Consider the following 21952-nt stretch of genomic DNA (forward strand, 5'->3'; position numbering starts at 1 on the left):
TCTTGCTTTTGGCCGAGCTGGTCGCAAAAAATCGATCAGTGATCGAAAATAAGCAATCTGGGGCAATAACCCATAAACAAAAAGAATCTGCTGCATTATTGTTCAAAATGTGAAATTTTAATTATTTACAATTGTAGATCTAGATTTAAACAATTCAATTGTCAAACCAGGGGAAGTAGTGGAAGTTATCGAAGGGGACGACATCCACATGATAGTTGTCTGACTGGTAGTTCAGCAAATCCCCAAATAGTTGTCGATTGGTCCGACTATAGTCCCGCGCTTTTGAAAGCCCCAACATCTGAGTTATTATCATTAACTTCAAGATCGGGTAAGTTATTTGATATACCGGGACATTTTTTTAACTCTGAACATAGTCCATACTTATTCCCTATGTTCAATTTTAAAAAACACAGATCAATGCATTGTGAGTTGCTATGCAACCAACTATTACGAACACCAGAGATTTTGCAATAATGTTAAAAATTCTTCCGATTGATGGAATTGGTCTATCATGTGTTGCATTGGAAATGTCACGCACATTTCTAATGCTCTGATTGGCATAGAATAACTGCATTATGTGTATTTCTTCTTCAAATAGCTTGACCATTTTGTTAAACTGTCAAGTACTTATTTTCGTTACCTCGGTTACGTGATTATATACATGCATTGACCTGTGTTTTTTAAAACTGAACATAGGGAATAAGTATGGGCTATGTTCAATGTTAAAAAAATGTCCCGGTATGTATATATAATTATAGACACTATAAGACAGACACTAATGTTATAATGATTTTCAGGTGTTCCATGAACTAGCTTTGAGCCCATTACTTACATAAAATAGATCCATTGACTGTGTGGATGGGCTAGAAGATTTAGGAAGCCGCCGAATTCCCCATATAGCTGGCTATGCCAATGTTCTATGATTAAAGGGATATTTAGGCAATGGAAACAACCCTTTTCTTTTACTTTTAGTAGTAGTCCAGCATCCAGCTAGGTATGAAAGTTATAGCTTCAATTTGTGACCACGGCAGCTCCAGTCAAGCGGCCATTAATGTTTTATTGAAACAGATTTCCGAAGAATGCTTAAGAGCGGGCACTGAACATAGATATGAGTGCTATGGTGAGGAAGTAACTCACCTATATGATGTTCTTCATATTTTTAAAGGGATACGCAATAATCTCCTTAAAAGAGATAAATGGGATTTCGAAAGTTGCTATTTTTTCTATTCAAGTTTAACAAATGAAATTGCTGCAGGTGCAGGTGAAGAGTTTGTTTTATCAAATGAAATTGCTAATGTAACGTCCAAAATCGAACTGCTGACAAAAAAAAACATCCCAGGTTTTGTTGCTGAAGAAAAACATTTAATTTTTAGTACTTAAAGAAACTTTCGGCAAAAAGACGGGAAACATACACTGCAGAAAAAGTGTGTTCGGCTACAGAAAAAAAAATACCTACAAAATTGAACAAGCAGTTTACGCCAGTCTCCTAGCAATAGTGCAGAAAAATTAACTGGCCCCTGAAAAAGTCTAATAAACAGCTTTGTTTCCACTATGAATGTTGTGGGTAAAATGCGCTTGCTTTAAAAGCCAGTTTATCGAACAAAAAAATTGTATGCTCCTCGTATTCGACGAAATGGCCATAAGACAACATGTTGAATACGATGGTCGTGATTATTTTGGTTTTGTTGCAATGGGTGGCTGTTTGAATGTATCTCAATAATATTGCAAAAAAGGCCCTTGTTTTCATGGTCGTCGCAAGAAATGACACATGGAAAATTCCAGTCGAACATTTTCTTATACTTTCGACAACCAGTGATCAAAAAGCAAAACTCGTGACACAGTGTGTGGATCTCATTTTACAATGTGGCATGCTAGTAGCAAATATCACTAGTGATGCATCATGCACCGCCAATTTTACTATGGCAAAAAACTTTGGATGTTACTTTGATATCAACAACCCCCGTGCTGTTATGGATAAGAAGCTGAAAAGGGGTGAAACCATCGCACAATACTCAAATGATGTTATCGTGGGAAAATGGAAAGACAAACGTAACGTCTTATATCTATATTTCCAATTTAAGACAGTGGTGGGGTTGCAGTCAGATTTTGACTCTGATGCAATAGTTTTGGACGTATGTACTTATATAAATACCTATTATATTTCATATTAAAAATGTTTTTATAATGATATTTATTACGATCTATTTTATAGGTTATCCCCTCCGAGGATTTACCAGTGGTAAATGAGAACGATAAAGATGAAACAGTATGTAGATAGTTTTTTTCTAATAAATTTGAATATATGTAATAATTATTTTATAGGCATTGGATTCATCGGTACCATTCCAGTTATCATTTGATGAAATAGTGCCCTCTACGTCTACGAAATCTGTCGAAAAAATCCAGTTCATCATGTAATTGAAAATAATTTTTTCTCTTTCTATAAATTTTTGGACGCCGCAACACAATTTCTTCTTCATCTTCCGAAGAGCTACTTGATGAAGTAAAATTGTTGAAATGATACATTTTTTATATAAACACCTACACCACTGAACAACGACCTCGTAAATTAAATACCAAAACTGAGGTTATGTTTTCTCACTAAAGCGACTTTATACGTTAAAGATGGGAAAATGGGTCTTTAAGTTAAAGTTGACTTTAAAGTTTAAGGGCCAGTTTCGTAATAAACTTGAAGTCAACTTTAGCTTAAAGTGACTTTAATGGATTGTTGCAACAATATATTTCTATGGTAAATGGTAAACTTTGATATTAAAGTAACTTTAGGCCTATTATGAAATTGGGGGTTAAGTTGTGTTATGAAATGCGTTTTGCGGTTAAAGTAACCTTTAAATTTTAAGGTTCCTTTAAATTGATTATGAAATTGGCCGTTAATGCATTTAGAAATCCAGTTTTTAAATTGTACTTATGTTTTTTATCACATGTGTTACAACGTGTAACACAAGTGAACATGAATTTACACTCTGATAAACCAAAGTTGCCAGAATTATTAGGGAACATTACAACACTTCATAAGACAATTTTCAAATGTTATATTAAGCCAGAATACCCCGTGGGCGATTTGAACATTGGGTCAGTAATGATAAATAATCCACATACGAGATAATGACCTGTGATGTGACTGTTCCATCCTACCAATTTTGATTTTTAATATGTCTTGTATGTTTGTCGCATCTGGCAATATTATGTCTATAGTTGACTGGTCAAATTTATTTCCGTATTTGAAACACGATTTGGGGTCAGTTAATAATACATAATGGCAGATGCTGTCAGAACCAAATTGATGTAAATACTTTTTGGAAACAAGTCAATAAGACAAAAAAGGCTTTAGGTAAACCAATGTTTCCCAATTTAATGATATTGACGAAAGTAATTTTATGTTTGCCACATTCATCTGCAGCTGCAGAATGAGTATTTTCCCAATTATCCTTAATAAAGTCCCCAATTCGTAACCGTTTGGCAATAACATGTTCAAAAAATATAGTTCATCTAAAACAGTTCATTCATCAGGCAGGATCAATTCCAAAAAGCAATGTGATAAAAAATAACAGACAACGGCTCGTGTTAACCGACATAATGCCGACAATGTTGCATTTTGCAACGAATAAGTGAAAATAAAGCCACAAGAACAGATATCTTGCTCAACGTGAAAAGATCAAATGGAAAAAATGAATTGGACGTACCCCTTGTTCTCGTCGTTGTCTCGTCATTTTCTGGAATGCACAAGATGACTGTCTTCGGACTACGCATTTTATTAATACAATCATTTGTTGTCAACTTAATAAACCACCAAATTTCACAAGACATTTTAAAACGACGGGACTACGAATTACGACGCTAGCGGATACACGTGGAAATACTGGAAATAATTAGTGATGGCGGGAGGCGGGGAACAGAGATGCCAACCTAGACTCAACAACTACTTATCTAGTGGGATTTCAAACTACTGGTTAAATTTTAAATCGAAAAAATAAATTAAAACATGCAAATAGGCTGTAAGGGCGTATGTTTATCAATACAAAGCGGACTTTGTTATCACATCCTTCGACGAACATAACATCAAAATCAACTTTTATCGATTCTCGGAGTAGGTTACCTAACCTTATCCATCTTCTGTGTCGTATAATCTGTGTTTAATTATTAAAATTGTATTTTTTTTGTGTTAGGTGAGAACAGTGTCGGCCTTGTCGAAAAGTTTTTGGAGTTTACATTTTATTTAGAGATAATCTTGATTTTATGTCTGAGGGCTGACTGTGTGTACTGCAACCGCGCTTCCACGATGGTATCGCTGGTTGCCTGTGCTCGTCAAAATTAAATATGATGGTCTAATTTAAATAATATTATAAATAGATCTTGGAATATTAATACGAAAACCAACATAACGATATCTTTACATTTAATTTCCTTTAAAACGTGTCAACTCTCAACTGTGAACATTAATATTAGAAGGGTTGGCGTGAATTTGAATTGTGGTAGGTACCACTGAACACCAAACCACTTCCTCCTTCCTCTGTTTTTTCACTCTGTCCTGTCGTCCATTTTTGTTTATGACTTCGAAGAGTTCGGGTCGGTTAAGTGAATTTTGTGATTATTATACAGATCTGAAGTTTTGGGTATGACTGATTAGTTTAGTTCAATTCTTGTTAAACAATTTAACAGTTTAAAAAAGTCAATTTGGTAAAAATTCATCGACTTGTTAATGCACCATCAAATTAAACATATCGTCTTCGTCTCCGAGTTGTTCAATCAGTGTTTGGCGTTGACGTGATTTGCTTCACAATATTCCCATTTTCTTGTGTCAGTATTTATTTTGACGATGGACGATTAGTTCAGTTCAGTGGTTCCCGTTGAAGGCAAGTTGTTTTTTTTTCAAATCCAAAATATTGTTAATGTTATATCTTGTAGGCCAAACAGTTCACACAGTGTTATTTTCGTACAAATTGAGTAGCCTAGTTTCAAAGGCAGCCAAACGATTACATGGCTTCTGGAAACTATATGAGGTTCTTATACGGGGTGATCAAATAGGACTGTTTAAGTTGGTAACACTGAATTGTATTTTAAATCGTATAACAGGAGTAACTCTCGGTTGTTGATGGCTTGTCGTTGTTAATACTATACCTACATCAGATATTTGTCAAATAAACCAACAAAACATATCCGGTTGCAGTGTTATAAATAACCGAATTAAAAAAATTTCTTAATTGTACTGCCAACTTAAACAGTCCTTCTTGATCACCCGGTATATAGTGAAGATGGTATGGTAGTCGACAGCAAATTTTAGAGGAACACAAACGCGACAACTTGTTATTTCGTATTTTAATATGGAGAAATAATATCGTATCAAAATCTTAAATAACGGAATTTGGCAAGTTTTGAAACTAGGCAACTCAATTGTAAAATGTTAACCCTTGACTACTGACATGCGGTCTGTGAGACCCTGGAAGAAATTAAAATTTGAATTTCCCGAAAATTAATTACTCAGCTGTTTTGCGCTTCTAGCTATGTGTAATTTAGAGTTTTGCAAACGGTTTAGTCATCTCTGGTGTGTGTGTGGGCGTCTTTTTTGTTTTGTTATTTGCCACTAAGAACTTCCTTGTGCGACGTGAGGTCTGAGAGACCGCTGGTCAGTGGAAACGTGAAATATTAATCGCCAATTTACTGTCCCCGTAAAATATGAACCCCACACCTAGATCATCAAAACATGTTTGTGCGTTAGATGACGATTTTGCAGAACATGTCCTCCGGTGAAAAAAAAGAAAAACAGCATACAATTGCATAGTGTGTAATAATCCGGTGTGTTTGGAATGCTCAAGAGAAATCTGTAAAGAATGTCGTTAGTTCTTTAATTTTTAATAAATTTGTTCAAATTATTATTTTGATTGATTTTGGGAAGACCCCAGATGTTAGATTTGGGCTTCACAGCGGGCCTAAATTATTATTTTATCTATTTATGCACTGTTTAATAGTGAGCGGTCTCTCAGACCGCACCTCAGTGAGTATGGGCTAAAAATGTGTGGTCAGTAGTTACGGGTTAAATATCTAGCAGGACAATCATTTTGGGGGATAACAGGTATAATCAAAGATAGTTGCTGCTGTACAACAAAGCATCAAAATAATTATCCCCAGATTTGCGCAAACTGCGAAATGTTACTAAATCAAATATAAGTTATCAACAAGCATTTTCCTGTTGGGTAAAAGAACAACATTTGTTCTTCCTGTTCTTTGATTGAAGTGACCATATGTTTTATGTGGGAATACGACACGTGTTCAAATAAATATTAACCCCTCCGCGCGCGCAAACTGAAGAGGAGCATTTTGGTGCCAAAAAATTACACCTGGTCTCAAGCTAGTGTGACACGGTGCTAAATTTCACAGAAAATTTGGTAGTAAATTTTCGAGAAAATTTAGAACACCTTGTCATACACTACACAAAATAACTAAATAAATTTACTGCTAAATTTTTGCAGAAATGTATTAGTATGTGTTCTAAATCCAAGTAAAAATGTGCGAAAATTAGCGCAGAAGCCACCAATTGAAATGTCAGCCATCAAGCTTCAAAGACAGAGCGTATCCACTGCCAGCCTTTGAAACTGTTAGCAAAAATAGGCAACTTGGTAATCATGCATGAGTAGTACGGGTGGTACAGTTGGTTGCAAAAAAAAAACGGGAAGTGAAAAATTTTCTAACACTTTCACTGCCAGCTTGTGGAGGAGATTTGCCGTTAAGGCCGGAAACAATTTTGCTTAATTAAAAAAAAAAAACAGTTGTTAGGCATAAAACAAAAGTTCAACATTTTTCTGAAAAAATTCCATCGCGGGAGACGCGTTGTCGGCACCTGACCAACAATGACCATGTGGAGTGCTACCAACGCGGTATTCGCGTTCTAATTTACTAAATTAATTCCATAAACCTGTTGTAATAAAAAATTCTTTAAATTCGTCTCGAATTTCCCTAGAAGAGAAACTATTTATGTTACCAGACTGTGCAGTAACTTGCTGTGAATGATTTGCAGCAATGTCTTCAGGTTTTACAGCACAATACGCTATTTTATTATATTTGATTGACGAAAGTGGTTCCTCCATATGAACTCATGGAGGTATGATGTGAAAAGAACTTTCGATGTAAAAAAATCAAGTTGAATATGATTTATAGGTACATTATTTTATTGTTTTCGGTGAAATTTCATAAAACAGTGTCGGCATAAAGTGACATTACATTTTTTACAGAATGTCAAAGGTCTGCTTTTACAATTTACGTTTTATATCTCCTGAAAAATATTGCTAATTAGACATACACGGTTTTTAATGAAAACCGACGACTTATAATCTAGGTATTGACAAAAGGATATAATTTTAAATGTATTGCTAGATTGTGCTTCCTCACTTACACTCTGAATATTCATTCTCATCATCACTCTCTACAATAATTGTAATTAGAACCAGAGTATTCGGTTCATTTTTTCCAAAAATATGTCATATGTTATTTTCGGCAATTTGGTTTTCTTGCCACTATCTCGCAAATGTAATAAAAAATTCTTTAAATTCGTCTCGAATGTCCCTAGAAGAGAAACTATAGTCGGAAGACTGAATCAATCGATGCACGTCATCACTAGAGCGTGACGTCATGCTAAAGCTTAATTTACACGCAAATTGATGCAATTTGGCGGTAATTTCAAAAATTTTATCAAAAGATTTAATAAGTATTTACTGTGCACCATAAAAAGTTAAAAAAAAACAGTGAAATAGTTGAAAAATTATAATAATTAAAACGTTTCAGATTAGAGAATGAAATGAAACAAATCTATTGTTAACTGTTTATTTTAAAGTAGTATTACAGTGGCGGATACAAACTTTAATTTGCAAACGTCAATCATAATGACAAAGGTTAAACTACATCCAATTTTTGTGAAATGACAGGAAAAGGGTGGACGAAATTTTTAGGCCGGAGAGTATAGTCCTACAGAAACTCTTGTGGAATTCGACTTTGGTTATAAATTTAACAATAACAACCGAAGAATAAAATCTTATTATCAAGTAATATCCTTTGTCATAAATACAACTAAAGTGCGTCTATCGATATTTTAATAGGTAAATAATCCCTTAGTAATGAGACCATAAACGACCCAAAATGATAACTAGTGATTGAAAAGTCGTCTCAAAATATCGATAGACGCACTTCACCTCTAACATCCCTGCTTGAAGCTAACATTACGAACCCCAAAATAACAACCCTCATTAGCCTTTGTCAGTAGGATTATTGCTGTAGCACAAATTCCATTTTTTGTTCGACACTGTCAGAATTAAAGATTTTAAGCGATTTTGAGCCTTTAAGGGGGTCGTCGAACAAAAAACGTTGTATTCAACTCGTTCTTGTGTAAATTGGCCCACTCATGCAAAAAAAGCCCAATTCACACACGAACTCGTTAAATAAATAACTACATACATACATACTTTTAAGTAACAAACATAAATTTACAACTAAAGTAGAATTCCATTAGCTTCTGTAGGACTATACAACATAATATTCCAAATCATCCCGACTCTTCTCCTGAAGTACTTTCTTCAAAATCTGAGTCTTCATCAACTTGTATTATTAATGGAGCCACCTCATCTCGGTCAAACAAGAGTTCTCGCTCATACCATTCTCGCACTAGAGTCTCAGTATGCCTAACTGTATTAGCCCAAGTAGCTGGGGTTATCCTGTTTAGTGCCTCTTCCCACATAGCCAAAGCATTCTGGGTACCATTTCCATCTCTTCCAATATGTCTATTATAATAGGATTTAGTTGGTCCCCAAATATGTTCAATCGGGTTGAAAAGACAATGATATAGAGAAAGACGCAGTACTTTATGACCATATTTAAGGGCAAATTCATCTGCTTTGTATTTTTTGGCGGGCTTGTGCCTAAAATATTTAAATTTAGTAATTGATAAAATACATGACTAAGTATCTATACCGCGTCACAATTTCTAACAACTGTACTTTCAGCAATTCACTTGTAAAAGGAATGTGACGTTCCTGCAGCCAACTTTTAATGTTGTCTTTGCGCCAACTAGCATTTGGCGTTTTTTCAGCCAACGTGGAATGATAACTGGCATTATCCATAACAATGATTGATGGCTCTTCCAATTTTTTAAGCAGCTGCTCCTCAAACCATGTTAAGAAATTTTCTTCATTCATTTCTCCATGATAGTCACCATTGTTTGTTTTTGACGAAAAGATTAAGGCAGCTCCTGGAATAAATCCCTCTTTGGAGCCAGCATGAAGCACAATGTGCCTACAAGAAATAGTTGTTAATAACTTTTTATTCAATATTTATAAAACTAAGGAGTTTACTACCTTTTACCATCAACTTTGGTGCGTCTCACACTTTTAGCACTGTTATCTTGCCATGATCTCCCTGTGGTTCCATTTTCAAATATCCAGCTTTCATCTAAGAACACAAACTGATGTGGGACAGTACCATTCACATTTTTCATGTACTCTTGCAAAAATTGTGTACGTAATAGAGCGATTCTTGGCAGCTCCATTAAACCGCGCCTTGGATCATCTTTCCTAAAGCGGAACCCAATGCCCTTCAATACTTTTCCCAAAGAAGATGCGCCTCCTAGACCCCATATCGCAAATAGTTGTCACCACGTCCAGTTTGCTCACATCGAGGGTTGCAGTCAAAACTTGTTTTAAACAGATGAGCAGTTCTTCAGCTTTGCACCCATTTTGCGAAAAATAGTACGCAATGGGCTGCTTCCATGTCTTATAGCGTCCCTATAGCATGAATACTAGAACTTTATTTGCGAATTGCTCTCCGCAATTGTCACCAAGGTCTTCCAATCCTATGATTCTATCACTACCAATGTCACAATACAAGCACTCTTTTATATCCATCTCATAAAAAAGAAGTGCACACAATATATCTTCGTCCTTCTGAACACAATGATCAATATCTTTGAAAAGGTGATCATTAATGCCAGACTGAAAAGACACTCCCTGGAGTAGATTGGTGAGGGTTCGCTGGGAAAGCATGGTGTCGATTTTGCTCAAAAACCTGAAGCACTTTGGACTTCTCTTTATTAGGGCTAAGACCACAAGTTTTTCTTCTATGGTCCATCGTCGTCCCTTGGGTGTGACAGAAGGAAATTGGGCATGCCCTTAAATAGTTTCTGAGCCACATGAGACTCGTCCAATGCACATAAGGCTTTGAAGTCGTTAGATTTTTGTTTGCATATCTACTTCAATTTCCTCACGTGATAGATCTTCGTATAACTTTTCAAAACTACCGAATATCATATCACCAATAAAAATGTACTTACCGGTAATGAAGACACTTGATTACTTGATGCGCACAAGAACCAAAATCAAAATGTTCTTAACGTAGCAAAGCAGTAATTTGTACATTTGTAAATGATGATTGACAAAAAAAAACATGCCATTCAGAAATAAATCTGATTTCAAATTTGCCGTAAAATTGAATCCGCTTTATTTTTGAACAGAGAGCAAATATTTTTTACTTTTTAAAATCATGTCATCTTTGTGAATACTTTATAGAAACCATTTCTGAATATTTTGGTTTTTATATCTCAAATCTTTCTCCATTAATATTCTGTTTATTCGTTTAATGAAATCATAAAGTGTTATATTTTAAATTATTTAATAAACTCTGGAACTAAATCTAAATAAATGGTTGCTGCAAAATAATATGAGCATTAATTATATCCCGATATATTTACATATTTTTTATACCACAATTAAGGAAATATTTAGGAATAACAGTAAAAATTAAATAGAAAATTACTAGAAGGATGTATTAAACGATGAAACTCCCGTTGTCTGATTGATAGATTTTGTGGCAAATCATTTGCTGCTTACATGATGTTTTTGCACGCCGTGCAAGTAGGTTTTTTTTTTTTTGCTACAAAACCTGCAGCATATGGGGTAGATAAGTCTTGACTATCACTAGTAACTGCTTCTGTCAATAACGAAAATTGAGGAAGAATACGCTGAATTATGTATTCTTCTTTTAACAAATCCTTCAAAGGGTCTAAAACTCCACAAGATTCGTCTTCTTCACAGTCAGATCTCACGGAATGTAGTGAAACGAGATTATTGATTAAAAGAGCTTTCACAGAAGAAACAAAGTAAGAAAAAGTTGGTCGTGTAATCCATGAAAAAAAAATCCGCTGGATCTTGATTAAAATATGTGGTAGGCTAATATTCGTTTTTTTTTTTTTTCAAATTTTTTTCCAAATGTATAAAAAGCTTTGGAGAGTAAAAATCCAATTTGTGAGGGAAGGAGTAACTATAGATTTAGAAGGATTATTTTCATCAACAAAGAACATAGTTTTTAGAATGGAAATAGAGTCTCGCCAGAGAGAAACACGTTGTGATTTTTTCCCCAGAACTGTAGTCCTTTACCTGGTAGAGGACTCATAAGATTACTATTACAGCTATCAAAAAATTGATCGAAAAACAAGAAAAGACCAGCGATATCGGAAGCTTTTTACTTGAGATAAAACTCAGAAGACGAACTCAAGTCTTGAATGACCATGACCCTAGCCTTCATTGCAGTTGCCTCTGTGAGACTAAAAACTTTAGTACAATTTTTTACCTTCATTTTTTTTTATTCTTTGTGGTAAAACAAGTGTAAGACTGAGAAAATGTATCCATTTTTTGGTCTAATCTATATTGTTCCCTTTAAATGATCCCAGGAGGCGTCTTTGTCCACATCGTCTTGTTTGAAACGCAAATTATATTTCAATAAAGCATTTCTAATTTCTTTTAGTAGATGGGGAACATCGTACAAATGCCTCTTTTCTTTCCCATCTGCCAAATATCCTTGAAATGTATTTTCGATGTCATTTCTCAAACAATAGGCGTTTGTTAAATGTTTCTAAACATGAGGACACAGTATTCTTCTATAAGCTTCTTTTGATCAACAACTTTTTTAAGATGCTGAAAAATTTGTTGGCCTACTTCTGGCATCAGTGGAATTTGTTTTAGTAATTTGTTTAAAGTTTTTTTCATGGTAAACTGAACATTTTAGAAATAACCTGTATCCTTTTCCACTTTGCTTAAAAATAGATAAAGGCAACATTTTGTCATCTACCTCGAGGATTTAATTTTTGATGTTGATGTGGGGCAGTGATGGTAACTTTCAAATCGAAAACTCCCATTGTATTATTAAAAAAATACCTGCATTTTCCTCACACGATTTAAATATTTCCTCTTTTTTCTCTACCGTATTTTCTTGAACGAAATTTTCTTATTCTGCTCTGAATTCACTTTCAATTATTAAAATTTCTAAGCTTTATAAAATTAATTATTATAGGCTGTATGCATGGAAGAAAGTAAAATATAATTTTATTGTTCGGAGGCATCGCTGTCAATAATAAATAATAGATGGTTCAAATTAACAAGAGCGCAACACATGAAAATTATAAGGTAACGAATATATCGTGAATTTAGACATAACGTGGAACGTTTTCAACCTTTGCATTATCCTTTCGATGTGAATTCTTACACTTGTTATTGTCTGCGTTTCTTCAACTTCATTCGCAGTAAAAAATTTCGTTTCGCAAAAATGGAGACATGACAAGAAGTGCCCCCTTCCCGACTCATTCAAAAGTGTTTTGATTTGAGGAAAACCTTTATCCGCTAAAACTACACATTTCTCGGTTCCAGCAAAAGCAAGAAACTGCTGCTTGTCGTAATTTGGGGATCGGTAGTTTTACCTCCGTAAGCTTCAGACACGAAATATATTTGCCCATGGGGTGTACAACCGACCAATATTTTTACTCGAAACCCTTTTTATAATGAGAATACAAATAAACTCTCTGGGAGATGTCTGCAAGTTGTTCTACCGGAATTTCAGTACAATCAATAATAACGCGACAACTTTCGTTGAAATCACGAAATTCTTGTGGCATTAAGGCATGTGCGGTTTCTTTTGGTGACCATTGGACAAAGTTTCTGCATGTTTGGGTAATTTCTTCGAGTAAGATATGAAAAATTCTTACTGTTGTTCGATGAACAACCCTAGGAAATTGGTAACGTTTTATACCCAGGGAATTTTTATTTATAACTATTGGTAAAACCTTCAACGGCCACACATTTTCGGCGACATTCCGAAAAAATTCGGAGCTGCCATGTTTTGCCAAATATGACATCTTACGACGATTATGTCGTACAATGTTACTACACAATTATGAATGTACTGAAATACTATATTGTTATGTGAGTTGCACAAGGCAGTCTATTCTCGAACGAGAGGGTTTAGAACACGAAGAACGCAGTGAGGAGTGTTCTAAAAGAACGAGTTCGACATCATGTCTTGTGCAACGAGTGTAACATGCTATTTTTTCTACTTCAGCTTCATTAATTTAAATATACAATTTTTATCCAGTGACTTTTATTTTAATGGAATTGGGTTGAAAATTAAATTTTGAATGGTCTCCCAGATCTTGTTACAATAATAATCTACCCTCTTAATAGTTTATTTTGGTCCAAAACATGGATTCAGGTTCAAATGACACATTTAACACTGAAAATTACTTTCAATACCAATCCCAAATTCAATTATCACTAGAAACGATGCTATAAAATTGATCTTTGTGAAACTGTTTTCACACAATGCTCATTGTGACACCGAAGTAGAAAAAGTACTTTTAAGGTGTTAAATTTTTTTATTTTGAATTTTGTATTGTACAAATATAAAGTAAAATCTGTCAGTTTGCTACTGTACAAATTTGCTTATTTACTTAAAAATCTTTCTTTTTCTTTGTTCCCAAAGAGCTGGCAAAAAATAAGAGAAATAAAAATTTTCAATCTTGGTATGATTTCTTGCAAAAATTGTTCATCGCGGTGAACCTCCTCGGTCATATTACCAACTGGGAAATAAACAAAAAGATCACGCACTGTGGCCCCCGCAAGGGGTTCCATCAGAGTCGGCATCCTCATCTCCTGCAAAATAGCTTCGACTTTCTCCATACCTTGACCGGGTGTCGTATTCGTAAGGAACGAGTACCAGCTTCCTGGGGCGTTGTTGAAGCTGTACTTTCGTCCACTCAGGTCGAGTACGAGTTTAGAGTCCTCGATGAAGTCCTGCTAACAAGGTGCGCGTGGTACCACGGGGTTCACGGTCAGGGCGCAGGACCAATTGGGAGCGCCGTTGTCGGAGCCGGAGCATGTTTTGGACAATCTCGTAGGGGACTGTGTCATAACGTTCATCGAGGCAGCGGCGCTTAGTATACTGTAAACTGTACCTTTTTTCACCGTGTTTGGTCAGTACAGTACAACCTCTTTAATCCGAACTAATAATTGCACTGGGCAATTCGGATTTTCGAAATGTTCGGATTATCGAAAAAAGATAGAAAATATCCATTTTCGTAATTATCTACGAATTTCAACATTCCCACAATGAAAATCTCTTTATTTTCATTCTGTTTCACTCTATTTTATCCATCCATGTGACAATGGGAAATTATCATCTTCACTCCAACTATCATCAACTACTCTAGAAATTTACTCCAAGACTTTTGAATAAGTTCTGGCCTCATTTTCCCATGCTTTTGTTAATCCGATCATAACATCTTTCAGATAGATTTTCTTGAGTTCTGCAGAAATAACTGTATCTTCAGAAGCAACAATCCTGGTCTGTAATGTAACTTGACCGCTTGAATCACATTTTGGTCGGAACAAAATCCTTATAAAACCAGTCCTCAAAAATTTCTTTGGTCATCCAGGCATTTTTCTTTTCTTAGTAGGTACATCACCGGCAGCGGTTCACTTCCGAAAGTCCGTGGTTTTTGAGATTTTCACTATCTGTTCGGATTAAAGAGGTGTTGTTCGGATTATGGCTCGAATTCCCGTTGTTCGGATTACTGGAGGTTCGGATTAGCGCATGTTCGGATTAAAGAGGTCAAACTGTACATCATAAAACGCCGGTTTCGCACAATACGATTATCGATTAGATCGATATGGCGATGAGGGTTTTCTAACACGATCGATTTAATTGTTTCAAAATTGACCTTACCAGAGTTTTCGTAGTGCAATGTTACACCTTTGACTTTGCAAACAATGTCAAATTTGCCATCATTACCACACCATGGCATGGTTTTTGGGGCCTGCGCTAACGAATTCTGTTTTATGACTTCCTGGTCCGTAATCGACCATTTCATCGATTTCACCGAGGAAGTCACCGATTGGTGGGTCCCAATCATATTCGCGGGAAACAAAAATGACACTGTCTGTAACGTAATACAGTACTCTCTCACCTAGATGATCTAAATGTTTATACAATTCTAAACGCGCCAGTGCCGTGGTGTACGCTGCAACAACGACGTTGACCGTTTTTAGCAGTTCATCGTTTAAAATAGTAACGTTATCTACTACAATGGCCGGGTTCATCACTAATTTAAATAAATCTGCTGGTTGACTAATGATCTGAGTCTGCGATGCGTTCACTTTCTGACCGAGTTTTCTCCAGAATGAATTTAACATTATCTTTGACAGGAATCGCAAACTCGGGTTCTTCGCAATTTTCGTTGGCTCGAGCTTAACACCTTCGCGATCGTAATAGTTTTGAATATGCCGGTTTCGATCATTTTGTGTGACACACCATGACGGCCAACCACTACAGTCCTGCTTGATTTTAAGGAAATTATTAATGTATCCCGAAAAGAGGCCACCAGTCTTTGTGGTCGGGTCGTACTGAACGACATCGTACTCCCATACCTCTATAATTTTTTTCCAAGGCTTTGCGAAGCTCGTCGGCCGAAATTTACCAAAACTGGCCACTAGTTAGCGTATCGGCTCTGTCGTTCTACTACCTTTTACATCTGCGCTGTTATTAAATTGTTTTGATGAGAAAGATTTTAACTATTTTCTGAACTATATTATAACATGATGGAATTCCCACTAAAGGAGGGAGGATTGTTGTCCATTGCAAGTGACCGATAGGTTCCGAGGTGGATGCGTAATCAGGAATTGGTTGTCTTCCAAGGGGATGACATATTGTACATTTTGTCCGGTTTCTTGGCAACGAAGGGGCCAGTGTTCCGCCAGAGTCTGGACTGTGGCACTATTCATCACGAACTTCGTACAAATTATAGTCGACATGTATTTTTCACTTCGTTCTGACAGGAAGCAGGTATTTTCCCGTAAGGGATCGCACCTGGGAATGAAGACGATCGGTTGGAAAGATCAAGTCGGCCACTGTTAGACCAATGAAGCAGGTCTGTTTCTCTTATGCGAAAGGTGGTGTGATAAGTCTTCTAATTTCTAGTTTCGGTGTAGACTTGTGGATTAGTGGTGCATGGATACCAATCACAGCGTGTTTTGGGGTTAGGACACACTCCACAAGTAGCACATCATAATTTTTGGAAAGTTCTGGGAGGCTTGGAATATATCCGATGGATGACCACAAGGATTGATATTTTCTTAGGACGGCCTCCAGTGTGTTGAAGGGGACAAGGTCTGGTCGCGTCTTCTCAGTTTGGCACATTTGGAGGAGATTCGAAACTAGGCTTTTGACGAAGAGAGTTTCAATCCAGGCCTCTGCGCGAGCCTCACATAATGACACAGGCTGACGGGTGAATCTCACAGGGTGACCTCACGCCCCGTTATGTTTCTTATCCATAGTTGTTCTTGCAACTTTTGGAGTTCCTTTTCATTGGTGAAGAGCCTTTTCACATGCGCTTTGTTGACCAATTGGTAGGTTTTCTCTTCATCAGACAAAGCTTTTAGATTTTTTACTTCAACTTTTCTTCTTTTGACGCCAGAAGGACCGGCCACTGGTTCGTCGCATATTTTTATTATTAAAAAGAAAAAAACGGGAAAATTCAAAACCGCGTCAACTCTGATTTAAATATGAACCTTCCACACAGTTAACCTTGAAACAAAGCCATAAAAGTGTGCGCGCATATATCACAGCGTCTGTGTAATTGGCTCCGCGCGCTGTATGGGCAATACACAGCATATGTGTAGTTGACAGTTAACGTGTTTAAAAAAAAAAACAATAAATAAACTCTGAAAACATAAAACAACTAAATAATTTTCTGAATAAAAACCTATTCATATTTGTATATTAAATCAATTTTACGCGATTTTGTCGTTGCAAAATCATCAAGATTTTTTGTATAAAAATTTTCGTCTTTTATTAATTCTTTAACCAACCCTCGTTCAATTGCTAAAACTGACAAATTATTTAAACGGGATTGGGACATTGTATTTCTACTGTAGGATTTCACACGTTTTAATGCCGAAAAACTTCTTTCTACCGATGCTGATATTAGCGGGAGAGATACAATTAAACAAAACAATTTATATATTTTCGGAGGTATGGCGCAAAAGCGTGTGCGTAACTGTCCGGTTCCCGTACAACAAAACCAAAAAGTAACAACGGATATATCCGACTCCCGCAGCGAAAGGGTTAGCTACATGAGTTCTTTATTCTTTTCATATGGAATTGTGCTTTATCTTGAGGATGGATTATGTTAAGCAGTTTCTGTTTTAACCTCGTATGAGGACGGTGTAGTAATATTAGCACTGTTATAAGAAACTGATGAATTTGCATCTTTGATACAGAGTGGAGCAATCCAAGACATCTTTTTTTCTTGTGTTATTCATCCTATTTTATAATTTGCACTAAAAAGCATATATTTGTTTAATGAATTTTCGCATACGTTGAGAGTATCTTCCTTAACAAGAGATTAAAATTTCAAGCTATTCCGACAACCAAAAGTTACTAATGACTTGAATCACCGTAGTCACATATGCATTCCTGTATCTTTTGCGGCAGGTGGTGTAGGTGGTGCCTGTAGGAGTAAGGGTCAGCACCTTTATAAAAGTAGTAGGGCGGTATGTTTTCCTGGAGATGATTTTCCAGGCGTTTACTATGGAGATGTCTGGGGTGATGTCCAGCGGAATGTTGCGGATCCCCACCGAGAACGTTGGTTTTTTGGGGGCTGCTTGATGTCCGGGATTTTTTCGATTATGGGATTGTAGCGATTTTTGGAAGTTATCGCTCAGAGCCGTGGGCAAGATGAGGAGAGCTGTTTTGTTGGGGTTTACAATGATGGTATCCATGATTTTTATTCCCATAGAGGGCATAAAAAAAAATTGGGTGGCGTAATTCGCTGCGATTCCCTTGATCGTGTATTTTGCGTCGGGGTCTGATTATGTTGAGGGGACTTTGGTGAAGGTTGATGAGCCGGGCGAATTTTCATTTGATGATGCCATAGATGAGGCTTGGGAAACTTGGGGTGATGGGGTGCAATTTGTGGGGTTATTGGTTTTCGACCCACCGGATTTTTGTTATATCTTCAACCTGGTTGATGGGATTCGGAGGGCCTCTGCGGTGGTTTTTATCTTAACCGTTTGGTCCATTTTGGGTGGTGGATGAGGGGTTTGATCCTCGGTATTTTCTGGGGTTGCTTGTTTTTTTTTTTTCGGTTGCGCACCGAGCTTCGAGCATCCGTGCTCACTCGGCACTATTTCCGAAAGTACACAGTCACACACTAAAATCATAGGAAACGTTTGCTTTCGTTGGATCGTTCGAGTGCAATTCAGTTCAATTCAAAATACATTAATTGGCTTCGTATGGCTACATTACATTTAGTATGAGTGATACAACAATACTTGTTTTGGATATTGGTTGGTCTGCAAAGGGAAAATCTGTGCAGTAAATCAAATACAGAATGGGGGAGAGCACGGAGCCTTGTGGGACGCCGGCCTTGATGTTGACTGGGTGTGAGAGAGTGTTGCTTATTTTGACTTCGCAAGTGCGATTTGACAGAAAGGAGTAGATGGATTGAATAAAGCCGGGGTTTAACCGGAGGGAGATTAGTTTATGCATTAGACCATCGTGCTACACCTTATCGAAGGCCCGTTCTATGTCAAGGAGGACGGCGATTGTGCATTCTTTAAGGTTGGCGTATCGTGTTGAGTCGGTATGGAGTTCAAGGATGGGATTTATTGTGGAGCGTTGCGGTCGGAAACCGAATTGTTGTTGGGGGATGGTGTTGTCTATCTCGAGGATAGATTTGAGGCGGTTGTTGAGGTTTTTTCTAGGATTTTTCCCATGATAGGACCGATCGTTGATTGTCACTTCATAAAAGTCTACTTTGGTTTGAGAATGTACAAGGTACACTTCTGTTCACTGAAAAAGCATACACTTACATTTTGCTTGTGTAAATCAGATTTACCATTACCTGATGTCACTGTCATTGTCAGTGGCAGGTAATTGAAATAATTCGATTTCAGTCAGTAAGAGTGTACTTAATGCCTCCTCTAATGTTACTGTTATCAACATTATAGGTATTATTCTTTATTTTCAAGGTTTATTGTTAGTTCTTTAAGTCTGGTATAATCAAAATTCGTTTGTAAATTCTTACCTGATAACTTAATATGGGTAAACATGGAAACAAGCATCAAGTAAATTTACACAACCAAAAAATCGTAAAAATCTCTCTTAAGACTTGTATGCTTTTTCCGTAAACAGAAGTGTAAAGTCGGAACACTGAATCAGTCGATGCACGTCATCACTAGAGCGTGACGTCATGCTAAAGCTTAATTTACACGCAAATTGATGCAATTTGGCGGTAACTTCAAAAATTTAATAAGTATTTACTGTGCACCATAAAAAGTTAAAAAAACCAGTGAAATAGTTGAAAAATTATAATAATTAAAACGTTTCAGATTAGAGAATGAAATGAAACAAATCTATTGTTAACTGTTTATTTTAAAGTAGTATTACAGTGGCGGATACAAATTTTAATTTGCAAACGTCAACCATAATGACAATAAAGGTTAAGCTACATCCAATTTTTGTGAAATGACAGGAAAAGGATGGACGAAATTTTTAGGCCGCAGAGTATAGTCCTACAGAAAGTCTTGTGGAATTCGACTTCGGTTGTAAATTTAACAATAACAACCGAAGAATAAGATCTTATTATCAAGTAATATCCTTTGTCATAAATACAACTAAAGTGCGTCTATCGATATTTTAATAGGTAAATAATCCCTTAGTAATGAGACCATAAACGACCCAAAATGATAACTAGTGATTGAAAAGTCGTTTCAAAATATCGATAGACGCACTTCACCTGTAACATCCCTGCTTGAAGCTAACATTACGAACCCCAAAATAACAACCCTCATTAGCCTTTATCAGTAGGATTATTGCTGTAGCACAAATTCCATTTTTTTTTCGACACTGTCAGAATTTAAGAATTTTCTCCTGTGTGAACGGATTTTGATAAATGTGACAACTTGTCAAAACGAAACGTCAAGTTAATTTTAAAGATTTTAAGCGATTTTGAGCCTTTAAGGGGGTCGTCGAACAAAAAACGTTGTATTCAACTCGTTCTTGTGTAAATTGGCCCACTCATGCAAAAAAAGCCTAATTCACACACGAACTCGTTAAATAAATAACTATTTTTAAGTAACAAACATAAATTTACAACTAAAGTCGAATTCCATTAGCTTCTGTAGGACTATACAACATAATATTCCAAATCATCCCGACTCTTCTCCTGGAGTACTTTCTTCAAAATCTGAGTCTTCATCAACTTGTATTATTAATGGAGCCACCTCATCTCGGTCAAACAAGAGTTCTCGCTCATACCATTCTCGCACTAGAGTCTCAGTATGCCTAACTGTATTAGCCCAAGTAGCTGGGGTTATCCTGTTTAGTGCCTCTTCCCACATAGCCAAAGCATTCTGGGTACCATTTCCATCTCTTCCAATATATCTATTATCATAGGATTTAGTTATTCCCCAAATATGTTCAATCGGGTTAAAAAGACAATGATATGGAGGAAGACGCAGTACTTTATGACAATATTTAAGGGCAAATTCATCTGCTTTGTATTTTTTGGCGGGCTTGTGCCTAAAATATTTAAATTTAGTAATTGATAAAATACATGACTAAGTATCTATTTATACCGCGTCACAATTTCTAACAACTTTACTTTCAGCAATTCACTTGTAAAAGGAATGTGACGTTCCTGCAGCCAACTTTTAATGTTGTTTTTGCGCCAACTACCATTTGGCGTTTTTTCAGCCAACGTGGAATGATAACTGCCATTATCCATAACAATGATTGATGGCTCTTGCAATTTTTTAAGCAGCTGCTCCTCAAACCAAGTTAAGAAATTTTCTTCATTCATTTCTCCATGATAGTCACCATTGTTTGTTTTTGACGAAAAGATTAAGGCAGCTCCTGGAATAAATCCCTCTTTGGAGCCAGCATGAAGCACAATGTGCCTACAAGAAATAGTTGTTAATAACTTTTTATTCAATATTTATAAAACTAAGGAGTTTACTACCTTTTACCATCAACTTTGGTGCGTCTCATACTTTTAGCACTGTTATCTTGCCATGATCTCCCTGTGGTTCCATTTTCAAATATCCAGCTTTCATCTAAGAACACAAACTGATGTGGAACAGTACCATTCACATTTTTCATGTACTCTTGCAAAAATTGTGTACGTAATAGAGCGATTCTTGGCAGCTCCTAAAGCGGAACCCAATGCCCTTCAATACTTTTCCCAAAGAAGATGCGCCTCCTTGGAATAAATGTTTGGCTTTGAGGACTCGTAGCAGAGTTAACTTTGTAATATGTTTCTTCTAAAGATAAAATTCGCAATAATTATTTGCATAACAATGTTTAATAGATACTTACTATTTTTAACCATATCATAAATGACATTGCGTATCTCCATTTCGTAGTTTTCATCCAAGTCACAAATGAGTTTTGTACGAGGTCTTTTTTTCTTGGGAGTGCGTAATAACACATTGGATGCTATTTTGCTGGAAACTCCACTAACAGTTGCAATGTCGCATCATTTTTTTTTTCTCGGTTCTGTCCAAAGCGTTGTCGAATCAGTCTGGAATATCTTTTTTTTTAAATATACCCTGCTACATATGAACTTGCCGGA

At 36.3% G+C, this 21952-nt stretch overlaps 2 long non-coding RNA genes across 2 annotated transcripts; both read right to left on the reverse strand.

The window, feature by feature from the left end:
- Positions 1-7829: 7829 nt before the first annotated feature.
- Positions 7830-10655, reverse strand: LOC138129325 (uncharacterized). The gene is made up of 3 exons (XR_011159189.1): positions 9357-10655; positions 8974-9294; positions 7830-8921 (listed from the first exon to the last, which is right to left on the reverse strand). It is a non-coding gene; the product is annotated as an uncharacterized lncRNA (long non-coding RNA).
- Positions 10656-19776: 9121 nt separating this feature from the next.
- LOC138129007 (uncharacterized) lies at positions 19777-21517 on the reverse strand. Its single transcript, XR_011159004.1, has 3 exons — positions 21341-21517; positions 20958-21278; positions 19777-20901 (listed from the first exon to the last, which is right to left on the reverse strand). It is a non-coding gene; the product is annotated as an uncharacterized lncRNA (long non-coding RNA).
- Between the last annotated feature and the right edge of the window lie 435 nt (positions 21518-21952).

Source organism: Tenebrio molitor, chromosome 4, assembly GCF_963966145.1.
Source record: "Tenebrio molitor chromosome 4, icTenMoli1.1, whole genome shotgun sequence".
In the NCBI taxonomy this organism is placed as follows: Eukaryota; Metazoa; Arthropoda; class Insecta; order Coleoptera; family Tenebrionidae; genus Tenebrio; species Tenebrio molitor.